General features: G+C 48.0%; 1 long non-coding RNA gene across 2 annotated transcripts; it reads right to left on the bottom strand.

Moving 5' to 3' along the window:
* Positions 1-208: 208 nt before the first annotated feature.
* LOC132689145 (uncharacterized) lies at positions 209-7,119 on the bottom strand. 2 transcript variants are annotated; one of them, XR_013552853.2, is made up of 4 exons: positions 6,610-7,119; positions 3,101-3,171; positions 964-1,157; positions 209-484 (listed from the first exon to the last, which is right to left on the bottom strand). It is a non-coding gene; the product is annotated as an uncharacterized LOC132689145 (long non-coding RNA). The 2 variants fall into 2 exon arrangements; XR_009614885.3 differs by lacking the exon at positions 6,610-7,119 and adding an exon at positions 5,000-6,289.
* Between the last annotated feature and the right edge of the window lie 1,232 nt (positions 7,120-8,351).

Here is an 8,351-nt window from a genome sequence, read left to right as displayed (position 1 = left end):
AATAACGATGCATTAATATAGGTTCGTCAATTATAACAAATGTACCACTCTGGTGGGGAATGTGGATATGGGGAAGGCTATCCACATGTGGGGACAGGGGGTATAAATGGAATCTCTGTGCCTTTCGGTCAATTTTGTTGTGAACCTAAAACTGCTTCTAAAAGAATAAACTCTCTTAAAAACAATCCGTACAGAACAAGGACTTCCAATTCATTCATTCATCAAGCACCGCTGAGCCCCAGCACCTAGCCCAGCTGTCAGTGATCACCACCAGCCTAGTGGCTTCTGTTGTGTGACACTGGGCAACGCACTTAACTTCCCTGTCCCTCACGTCTAACATCAACAAAGATGTGTAGGTCTCTAGCCCCATGGCCATTCCGAGTAAGGCTAGGGATCCAGGGTCCCGAGCCTCTGGGCCTCTTCATGTGGAGAGAGACTTTGCACAACGGAAGGAAGACAGGAGGGTTTTCTGGCATCGGAACACCTTGTTCAAAAGAGAGGAGGAAAAGGTCTCTGAGTCATTGGAGGAAATTACCATGTTCAGTGGAGAGGGATCAAACAATGTGTGTATATGTGTGCCCACGCATGTGGATACGTGTGATTCTACACATGGAAGTGGAGGGGGTGTGTGTGAGGGTGTGTATGTCTGGAGTATGTGCATGTGTGTACATGTGTATATGTGAGTGCTTATGTGCAAATATGTATGCACGTATATGTGAACGTGCATGAGGACTTGGTGTCAATATGAGGATGTAAACATGTGACTGTCACTGTATGCCTGTATGTGAATTGTGGACGTGTGTGTGATGAATGTATGTATAATGTGTGAATATGTATGCACCCACATATTTGTGTGAATGAGTGTGTATGAGGTTGTGTGTCACTCCCCGGCTGTCGTGAGCAAGTTATTCAACTATTCTGTGCCTCTGTGTCCCTATGTCTAAAGTGAGGATAAGTACTTACTCTGGTGGATTGAAGGTGGCTGCAAATCCTTTGCTAGTCCTGCCTCCAGGAGGTGGAGTCACTTCCTCTTGAACCTGGGCTGGACTTGTGATCTGTTCTGACCAATGGAATCCGGACCTTAGGAGATCTGCCGTTCTTCTGCATTTGCAAACATGACACTGCCTCTTGGAACCCAGTGGCTGAGCTGTGAGATGCTAGAACTGAAAAGTAAGGCCATGAGGAGGGAAACCAGCGCGTGTGGGTTGTCAGTGCCAGCTGAGTTCACAGCGCACAGTAGCACCAACTGCCCTTTGCTGTAGAGGACCGTGGTCCTAGCTGACATCACGAGGAGCAGAACTGCCAGCAGAACTCAGTTAACACATAGAAATCATAAGAGACAATAATAGCAGTGGCCGTTTTTAAGCCATTAGGTTTCAGGATGGTTAGCTACGCAGCAGGCATGCCTTGTAAAATTTTTAAGCACTTATAACTGAAGTTGGCAAACTTTTCCTGCAAAGGGCCAGGTAGTAAATATCTCGGGTTTTGCAGGTGATGCAGTCATTCTCACAACTACTCAACTCTGAAGTGTAGTGCAAAAGCAGCCAGAGGTAATGCGTTAATGAATAAGCATGGCTGTGTTCCAATAAAACTTTATTTACACAAACAGGTGGCAGGCTGGATCTGGCCCCCTGGCAGTCAAATGTTTGCCCAGAGCTTGAAAGTTGCCTGGGATCTGGTGAGTGCTTTAAAGTGTTGGCTACGAGGCGCCTGGGTGGCTCAGTCGGCTAAGCGTCTGACTTCGGCTCAGGTCATGATCTCATGGTTCGTGAGTTTGAGCCCTGCCATCAGGCTTTCTGCTGCCAGCGAGGAACCCGCTTTGGATCCTCTGTCCCCCTCTCCCTGCCCCTCCCTCTCTCATGCTCTCTCTCTCTCAAAAATAAAAATAAATAACTATAATGTGTTAGCTATGAGTGTATGTGTTAAACAGAGTGTATGTCTATGCACCCACGTGCATACGGGCATGTCTGCATGTGAAGCATGTGCCAGAATGAGTGTAAATGTGTCTATATGCAGAATCCGTTTAGTCCTTCTGTAAGACAAAGCAATAGGTTCATATCAGCTAACTTTTTTTTTTAACTTTTTGGTAATGTTTTATTTATTTTTGAGAGAGAGTGAGAGCATGAGCAGGGGAGGGGCAGAGACAGAGGGAGACACAGAATCCGAAGCAGGCTCCAGGCTCTGAGCTGTCAGCACAGAGCCTAGCTCAGGCCTTGAACCCACAAACAGTGAGATTATGACCTGAGCCGAAGTCAGATGCTTAACCGACTGAGCCACCCAGGCACCCCTCAGCTAACATTTCAACGCAGCTACCTCAGGCCTTCCTGCTTCTATTCTGGGGAGAAAGGGAAGCATGGTACAAAGCCAAGGGAAGAAAGAGCTGGTATGTCCCTATCGTTTTCATCTGGGTTAAGTTTGGAGGGAAGCCATCATCTGTCAGTGGCTGGGCTACTGTAGGGCAGGCAGCCCACGCCTTCCCGTCCGCTGAAAGGAGAAGTCAGTCCTCTGGGGAGAGGGGGAGGGGATGCTGTAAAAATGAAAAAGGAACACTGGAACTTTTAAGGAGGAGCTTGGGAACTGGAGAGAAAGCTATCCCCACCCCCCCCCCCACCCCCCTACAGTGGGTGGCTTTTCCAGGCAACTTGTCAACATCTGCTTGCTGGTTTCATTCTGATCTCCCACTGTGGGCCTCACGAGGGGTGACTTCCTGCATGACTAACCTCCCTGGCTCGGTTTGCAAGGGCCAGAAATGAGTGTTAGCGTTGTAGCCAGATGTGGATTCAAATTCCTGTTTGCACTTACTTACACAGGGCATGTGGCCTCCTTTTGCTGAGCCTCAGTTTCCTCACCTGTAACATGGGGATGATATTACTACTACCTCCCAGGACTGTTGCAACGGTCAAGTGAGGGTGGTGTGTGTCTAGCATTTTGGCAGAGAGCTTTGCACATAGCAGGTGCTCTGCAGGGTGACGTCCAGAGGCAGACCCTCATGGTTAGCGTGCCCGCCGGGCTTCAGAATTTCGGGGAAGCCTTCTCTAACCCCCTGGGCTGCCATAAAGTCCCTTCTGATTTAGAAACCTCTTTCCTTCAAAGCACTCACCGCTGCTAGTTATTCTGCGCTCATCGGCATGCTTATTTGTCGAGCAGCAGTCTCCTCTGACGGACTGAAAGCTGTAGGCAAAGACGAGATGGAGTCCGTTTTGCTAACCACGCAATCCCCAGTGCCAATAAGGGCCCTGGCACGTGGTTGGCACTCAATGATTATTTACTGCACGTGTGAATGCCGATGGAGCATTTCATGACTGGGGAGTCCTTGGGGTCCGAGGAGAGAGCATCTTCTCTCCATCTACTTCAAACACATCAAGATAAGAGGCTTGCAGTGGGGTCTTCCAAAATGGGGTGATGATAGGAGCCCTCTTCAGCGTCCTGTTGTATTGATAGGTTAAGCTGGGCTTTTCTGCAGTCACAAAAAATCCCAGTGTTTCATTTCAGAAGGCTAACACCACAGAGGTTTGTTTTTCACTCATACAAAGGCCACGATGAATCAGGTGACCGTCAAGGGCAGCTGTGCTCTTTGTGGTGACTCAGTTCCATCTTGTGATGGCTTTCACGCGTGACCTTTAGGGCTTCTGCAGAATCATGTACAAGTCCCTTGTGCTCCCTGCCCATTGCTCAGAACCAGTCGGCTGGCCCTGGCAAATGGCAGCAGGGTGGGAAGTACAGGGTTACTCAAGGATATTCAGTGAGCAGGAATGTCTCTGCCGCGAACGTGGGAAGGGCTCAGACGTCTCGGCTGGTCTCCTGGGTCTGGGTTTAATGATAGGACAGCCAAATGCATTTCGAATACTTGGAAAATGGAGATCCCTACTAATTAGACTGCTTTTGAAAACCAGGTATTTATCAGAGGAAAAATAATCAATCATCGCAAAGCCTTTACTTAAGGTACGAGGAGCAGTGTTTCCAGTCTGCAGTTTCTTGCCATGCAAGACCCTGAGGGCCCCCCATCTCCAGATGCCACACCATTTTCCTCCACGGTTGAAATATGTCTTAGTAGTTTTGATAAGGATCAACAGTCGCCCATCAGAGGCTTAGCTCCTAATTCGAGGGGACCAGTGATTAAATAAACCGTGAAGATAAAAATCTTTTGCCGAGATAAGGTCATTACAACCTTTTAGTTTGAGTCTGGTACACAGTAGGACTCCTAGTTTCCACCACCACCCCCCTACGACATCGGGCTTCACTGGAAGGCGCCTTGATGGACTTTACTTTTTTTTTTTTTTTTTAAGTGGTAGCTCAAAGTCACTGCATCTAAGATGGTAATGGGGGGAAGGGGAGGAGAGAGACTGAGACAAAGTGTGGGCAAAACCATTGAATATTCATGAAAAGAGCCAGCAGTTTGTAAAGACAGGCTGTATATGATGTGTGTTCTCACCAGGCTAGAAGACAAAATCAGAAGGGCAGTGTGCCTCTGAATAGAGACGCTGGGTGTTTTTTTTTGTTTTGTTTTGTTTTTTCTGCTGAGAAGTTTCAGGATGACTCTGATGCCTTTTATAAATTAATTTAAAAAAAAATTTTTTTTAACGTTTATTTATTTTTCAGACAGAGAGAGACACAGCATGAATGGGGGAGGGGCAGAGAGAGAGGGAAACACAGAATCTGAAGCAGGCTCCAGGCTCTGAGCCATCAGCCCAGAGCCTGACGCGGGGCTCGAACCCGCGGACCGCGAGATCGTGACCTGAGCCGAAGTCGGACGCTTAACCGACTGAGCCACCCAGGCGCCCCTAAATTAATTTTTTTTTTTAACTGTTTCTATCTCCCTGGGGTTGGAGAAAAGGGGGAGTGCCAAAGGAATTAAATCCTATGCCTGCTTGATATTATTTTGCCCCGTATCTCCCAGCTGAAGAATTCTATCCTGGGCTTCTATTTCTGTCCCGCCACCACCACTACGGCCAATCACCTCTTTTCGCTGTCTCTACCGCAAAGCAAACCTCACACATACCAGCTGGAGGTTCCAGGTTCTCGGACCTAAGGGCCATCTCACTAAAGGAAGTGGTTCACCACCCTGGCGGCCTTCTAGAATCATCAAGGGAGCGGCAAAAAGTACCCACACCTGGGCCGCACTCCCCGCGCTTCTGACCTCATCGGGCCAGGGTGGAGTCCCGAGCGTGGATAATTTCACAAAGCCCCTCATAGGATGTTAGAGAGCCAGGACTGAGAACTACGAGCTTTCACTAAGCTTTCTGCCTCGGACTCAAGCCACGAAAATGAAATTTCGTTTGAGAAATGAAACAGAGAAAGCTTGTAAGAAAATGACATAGTTCAGAGGAAAGAGACACGGGGGTGCTGGATCCTCTCTCTGGGCGTCCTCCCTCCTGGGAACACGTATAACAAGTACTCACAGCTGCAGCTCACTCACAGGCCTGAAGAAAAAGGTTGGCGGTGGGGGGAGGTGCCGGGCAGAGAGCCAGATGGTGACCATCCCCTAAGAAATGGATTTACCTTCTTCCTGTTCCACAGATGCTGGGGCGCTGCTCCTGAGACAGCAGCTAACACTTGGAGGGCACTTCTCAAGTTCGCATGCATCGCTCTTTGATGCTCCCAACCAACCTCTAAAAGGCAGGATTCTCCTCCTTCATCGCCGCCCCCCGCCCTCCCGGCGATTTTGCAAACGAGGAAATTAATGTCCAGATAAGTTAACTGACTTGCCCAAGAGATTACAGCCACTGAATGGTGGAGCTGGGACTTTAGTTCTAACATTTACTGCGCATTTACTATATGCAAAGACTTAGACAAGTATAAATGATATAACTATGAAATTATATATTCCCTGATTACATCTTTGACACCACCTTCGGCTATTTGTTCTTAGCATTTCTGTGGCAGAATCTTATTTACCCACTAATATCCATTCTTCCATTATATTTGGCTTGGGCAGCTGTATGCCATGGGGCAGGCTTTCTCCTCCAGCTTTCCTCACAGCTAGGTGTGGTCACGTGACACCATCCTGACCAATGAGATGTAAGAAGACGGCTACTACGTTCCCTAATCCATTCTCTCTTCTCCTTGCCTTAAACAATGCCTGGAACTGTAGTAGCAACTGTGGGATCTGGAGATGACAAGTATGATGATAAAAATGAAAATACCCAGGGGCACCTGGGTGACTCAGTTGTTCAAGCGTCAGACTTCGCTCAGGTCATGACCTCATGGTTTGTGAGTTCCAGTCCCTGCTACGGGCTCTGTGCGGACAGCTCAGAGCCTGGAGTCTGCTTCAGATTCTGTCTCGCTGTCTCTATGCCTCAAAAATAAATTTAAAGAATTTAAAAAAAAATTTTTTTTTTTTTTTTTTTTAATTTATTTTTGGGACAGAGAGAGACAGAGCATGAACGGGGGAGGGGCAGAGAGAGAGGGAGACACAGAATCGGAAACAGGCTCCAGGCTCCGAGCCATCAGCCCAGAGCCTGACGCGGGGCTCGAACTCACGGACCGCGAGATCGTGACCTGGCTGAAGTCGGACGCTTAACCGACTGCGCCACCCAGGCGCCCCAAAAAAAATATTTTTAAATAAATAAATACACATTTTAAAAAATGTTGGGGGGGCTGTGAAAATACCCAGAATGACAGAGCAGAAAGATGCCTGGGTCCGTGATTCATCCCTGAACTGCTGGCTGTGCACCTCCAGGCTCTGGCTGTTGAGGAAAAACAAGCCTCTGTTTAAGTCACCGTAGGTTAGGTTTTTATAAATTGTGACCTAATCTATGTCTAAGTGACACAGTCTCCTGCATGCCCTTCATCACTATGGTGGGTCTTTTCCTTTACAGTTGAGCACCCCACCCACCAGCTCAACAGCAGGCAGCATCTGACTGCAGCTGAAGCTTAGCCACTTGGGGCACATTGAATCAGTGTCCTAATTGTATTACCTTTGAGACCTGTGGCATTTTTGTCACCCGAATCAGCACTTTCGTTTTCCCAGATTCCATTTGTTTTTACAAGATAAGGGCGAATGTAGGAACACAGTCAAACAACTGTGTAAACAATCTGCACAAAGATGGCTACACTGGCCCAACTCATCCACTGAAGGGGAGGCCAACACCCTCCTGCCACAGCTGATGAGGGAAACCCGGATTACTGTGGGCAAGGTGCTTTGGGGCGTCAGTCAAGCACGTGTATCAAAGTCAGGCTGTTTGAAAGTCAAACGTACAAAAGTTAAGGACTGCCTGTACACACTCCAGTGGCAGCCCAGTATGCCAGATTGTGGTTTTTTTTTTTTTAATTTTTTAACTTTATTTATTTTGACAGGGGCAGAGACAGTGCAAGTGGGGGAGGGGCAAAGAGAGGAGAGACAGAGAATCCCAAACAGGCTCCACATCGTCAGCATGGAGCCTGTTGCAGGGCTCGAACCCATGAAACCATGAGATCATGACCTGAGCAGAAGCCAAGAGTCAGATGCTCAACCAACTGAGCCATCCAGGCATCCCTGCCAGATTGTTTTTTTAAGATTCCAAATCAATTCTCTATTGCTGAGCTACAAATGACCACTAACTCAGTGGCTTAAAACAATACCTATTATTCCTGAGAGGCTATGAGCCAGCTGAATGCTTCTGCTGATCTGGGCCAATCTGTGACTGGTCTTGGCTAGCTAGGCTCGCTCAAGTGCTTGGGTCAGTTCGTGGTCACATCAGTCTGGGACGGCCTCATTCACGAGTCTCACAGGAAGCTCGCTGTCAGCTTCAGGGACAGGGTTGATTGGGCCACAGAGTCCCTCATCCTCCAGCAGGCTATTCACACAGTGGCTGCAGGTTTCCAAGAGAACAATCAGAGGCAGACGAGGCCTCTTGAGTCTCAGGCCAGGAACTAGCACAGCATCCCTTCTGCCACATGCTATTGACTAAAGAGAGTCCCAAAGTCCTTCCAGTTTCAGGGGTAGGTAAAAAGGCTCGCCTTCTTGATGAGACAGGCTGTGGAGGCATTGGCACAGGAAGAGAAAGAGGACAGGGGCCATTTTTGTCATCAGTCCACTGTCGTACCCAGAGTGAGGGCTTTCCATCGAGTGGATGGCCATGGACGTCAAGGAAAGAGATAAACCAAATCACAGTAGATAGAGAGATGGTTGCATGGACAAAAGGGAAACATGCCCTGTAGTGGAGAAAGAATGAGCAGCAAAGGAAACAGGAAGAGGATGGAGACACAGATTAAATCAAAATTCCATTCCAATAATTACTTCTACGCTCACCGCCCCTTCCCAGGTGCTTATTATGTTAAATACCATCTCACTGAATCCTCAATCACTCCTGTGAGGGAGGTTCCATTATTAATCCCATTTTATAGCTGAGGGAATCAAGGTTCAGAGAGGA

The sequence above is a fragment of the Panthera onca genome, chromosome E3 (assembly GCF_046562875.1).
Source record: "Panthera onca isolate mPanOnc1 chromosome E3, mPanOnc1 haplotype 2, whole genome shotgun sequence".
In the NCBI taxonomy this organism is placed as follows: Eukaryota; Metazoa; Chordata; class Mammalia; order Carnivora; family Felidae; genus Panthera; species Panthera onca.
Note: the sequence above shows the minus strand (reverse complement) of the source record. Positions and strands in the feature narration are given on the sequence as shown.